The 3,408-nt window shown below is 48.2% G+C and overlaps 1 long non-coding RNA gene across 1 annotated transcript; it reads right to left on the reverse strand.

Moving 5' to 3' along the window:
* Window positions 1-2,206: 2,206 nt before the first annotated feature.
* Window positions 2,207-2,685, reverse strand: LOC103640351 (uncharacterized). The gene is made up of 3 exons (XR_559624.4): window positions 2,636-2,685; window positions 2,458-2,530; window positions 2,207-2,376 (listed from the first exon to the last, which is right to left on the reverse strand). It is a non-coding gene; the product is annotated as an uncharacterized lncRNA (long non-coding RNA).
* Window positions 2,686-3,408: the final 723 nt, after the last annotated feature.

Below are 3,408 nucleotides of genomic sequence, written 5' to 3' on the forward strand. Positions count from 1 at the left end.
ATACAATGTTTTCAGCGTCTCCAGCATGAGTCCAAACATAGTTCACATTACAACGTCTCCAGCCTGAGTCCAAATCACAAAGTTTTCAGCATAAGACCAACATCACAAAAGTATTCATTTCCTCCTAGTCTTACCCTTGCCCTTGGCCCCAAGAGCGTCGGTGCCTGGAGTGTAAGGGTCTCGTGGACGCCTTCTACGTGGTGTCAGCTGTGATGGCTGAGTTGTAGGAGCATCCTGCAACTGAGATGGTCTAATCTCCTCCTGACCTGCGGCGCCAGCGCCAGTGTCGTCGTCGTCCTCCTCCTCCTCCTCCTCCTCGTCGTGGGCCACGTCCTCAAACGTGTCCCGCGTCGATCGCGAGGAGCTCAGTCCAGCTGTAGATGGTCCAACTGCACAAATGGGAGGCTGAACGTCCTGCTGCATACGAGGCACAGGCAGCTGCACGTCAACGCCCGCTAGAGACCGGCATCCACACCGAGCCGCTGCACGACGAAGACGACGTGATACCCTCTGTAATCGAAATATTAGTTACAGACATATGTTACAACATACAAATAAACAAGTTTTCTTTTAAACATTGATACTCACTGATAGTAACGATAGTGTAGTACTATCTGAAGTTCTCTGTGAGATACGCTCAAGTTCAACAACAGATACGAGCATAGAGTTTCCCTATTCACAAGTTAAAACATTAGGATGCTCAAAACTAGACATAAAGCATTGAATTGAAATCTCTAATTTTAGTAAAGAAATAGTTACCACTCTGTCAAGGATTGGAGCAGCCTCAATTTGGGACCCGTGCCGAGCAGCTATGTCGAAAGTTGTGTCTTCGTCGTCTGACGATTCTTGCTCGGCATAGTCTGCAGCTGTCCACTGTCCCTTCAGCTTGCACCTAGTCACACAAGCATACCAAATCAAATACCTCCAGAAGTTGTAGTTTGTGTGCGCCTGTTCGTTCTCATAGTTAAGATCCCCCTGCTGTTCCCATTCATCAATGTAATCACGGTGGTGGGTCTCGAAGTCCGTGACCTTCTTCTGTCTCTGTCTGTCGAACCTGCAAAAGTTAGAAACATATATTAGCGACTAACTGATATTTGAATTATTAGTTAGAATAACAAGTGCATGTAGTCACTCACTTATGAAGTTCTATTGAAGTCGAGAATGGCTCCACCGGAAACTCCTGTCGCAATCCGAACTGTCGAGCAACTCTGTGGGGCAAGTGGTACTCAACAGCATAAAAACAGATTAGAGGACACCTCATTAGGTAGAGGTTCTCGTCTATTGAGCACATGCTGCTCAACTGTATGCTGGCGAAATATGGATCAAGATACGGTTGCCAGGTCACCTGCAAAAGTTTTAGAAAGCACATGTAAGTTTATAGTCATTTTACCAACTGTTTAAGGAAAAAGATAAAAGTAGACAACTCACCATCAAAGGAGTAAGTGTGTCGAGCTCGTTTGAGTAGTCCACGTAAGCACGCTGGTGTCGTGCGAATGGCTCCTCGACCTGGTCCCAGCGGTAAGCAGCCGTGGGCTTAAGCCGATGTCCGGCTACCACGAACCACTCACGAGGAGGAAACTCTCTGGGTCACCCGACGGGTATGTGTGCCCACATCCACAACTGTAGTAGGTAGACACATCCACCTAAGCTAGCGGTCCTCGACGAACGACGACAAGCCTCGCAAAGTTGCCTGTACAGGAAGGCCAACACTGCAGAAGCCCAGCTGTAACCTCATGTCGTATCCCAGTCAGTCAGGCAGGGCAGAAACATCCATGACGCGCTGTCGCCTGTCGCATCTGGAAAAAGAACTGAACCAAAGAGATGGAGAATCCAAGCTCGACAATGGTATACAACCGTCTGCTCGTCTGCACCAGGTGGACACTGCCCAAAGGCCTGCCTAAGCCAGGTCAGTGGGACTCCGGTGTTGTGGCTACCTCGTAGGTCATCCGGAAGCAGTCTCCCAAGAAAGGCCTCCACCCTCTGCCTCCATCCGCCTGGTGATGCCTGACCGGTCACTGGACGACCAATAATGCTGAGACCAAGAATCTTCTAGCAATCTTCAAGCGTCACGGTCATCTCACCGCAGGGAAGGTGGAAAGTGTGAGTCTCTGGCCGCCACCTATTGGAAGACAAACGAATACAAAATCATTATTATGCAAAGTAGATTTGATAATTGTAAATATTAAACAACTAGAGAAGTCTTTACCTATCGACCAGAGCCGTCAACGCCGTTGGGTTGAAAGTGGGCAGCCCACGGCGAACCTGGTACGATACGACGTCCAAGCCAGCCCTCTGTAGGAGAGGAGTGTACCTCTCATCGTACCTCATCTCCTCCAGAAACCGGTCGTGGGTCCGGACCCGCAGAACGGGCAACACCTAGCAATCAAAAGAATTTCATTAGTCAAATATAAGTCGCATATATTAATTCAAAAATTTAATATATGTGCAAAATATTACCTCTCCCTCTGCGGTGAGACGGCCCCTGTGGTGCTCGTCGTAGTGAGGGTCCAGCAAGTGGAACTGCGCCATCCTGCACATTAAGATATCAACATATTAGAATATAAGTTGTGTATAAAGTGTAACAAAAACATCGACATATTAGAATAAAATTTGTGTACAATCAAATATATCACACCTGACTAAGTGTCCAAATGCATGTACGTGAGTTGTGGCCAAGTCTACCGCATTTTCCGCATTCATTCTGCTCTGGGTCCACGAGAAAGGGGGACGCTCAACCTCTCCTACTGCGACCGGAAACCTGATCCATAACCATGTTGCACCGGCTCCTTTTCCTACTACCATGTTTGTCCCATCGATGCGCTGGATCAGCAACGTATACCGGACCGGTGTACGTTGGCCATTGTGACTCATCAAGAAATGGCTCAAAACGAGGGCTCCAGGTACGTACTAAGCTCTCTACACTGAACTCAGAAGGTATTCTGCTCTCAAATGCAAAGTTACGATGACGTGCGGCCGCAACATAATGAGAACATGGAAAATGGTATTGTCTAGGTTTACCACAACCGCACGAGAATGCATCAAGTAACACGACATGTGTCCTCGAAGGTCGCACCTCACCGTCGGAAGTTATGCCGCCTAGTGTTGTTACCTCGTATTTACCCAACTCCTCATCAAAGCATTGTACCTCATGTCTATGGGCACGTTCCTTTGCATTATTAAGGTGTGGTGTTGGTTTAGGTGCCCATCTCTGCCCTCGCGTCTGCATTGCCTTGGCCTGCGCGTGTCTATCATTAAACCAAGCCACAAGCCTATAAAAAGTGAATGTTACTATAGCATTGACTGGCATGCCCCGTATACCCTTGAGCACACTGTTAAATGACTCGGCCATGTTGCTAGTCTGAAACTCGAACCGCCAGCCACCTTCGTCGTAGGCCCTTGTCCACCAAT

Source organism: Zea mays, chromosome 1 (genome assembly GCF_902167145.1).
Source record: "Zea mays cultivar B73 chromosome 1, Zm-B73-REFERENCE-NAM-5.0, whole genome shotgun sequence".
Taxonomy (NCBI): Eukaryota; Viridiplantae; Streptophyta; class Magnoliopsida; order Poales; family Poaceae; genus Zea; species Zea mays.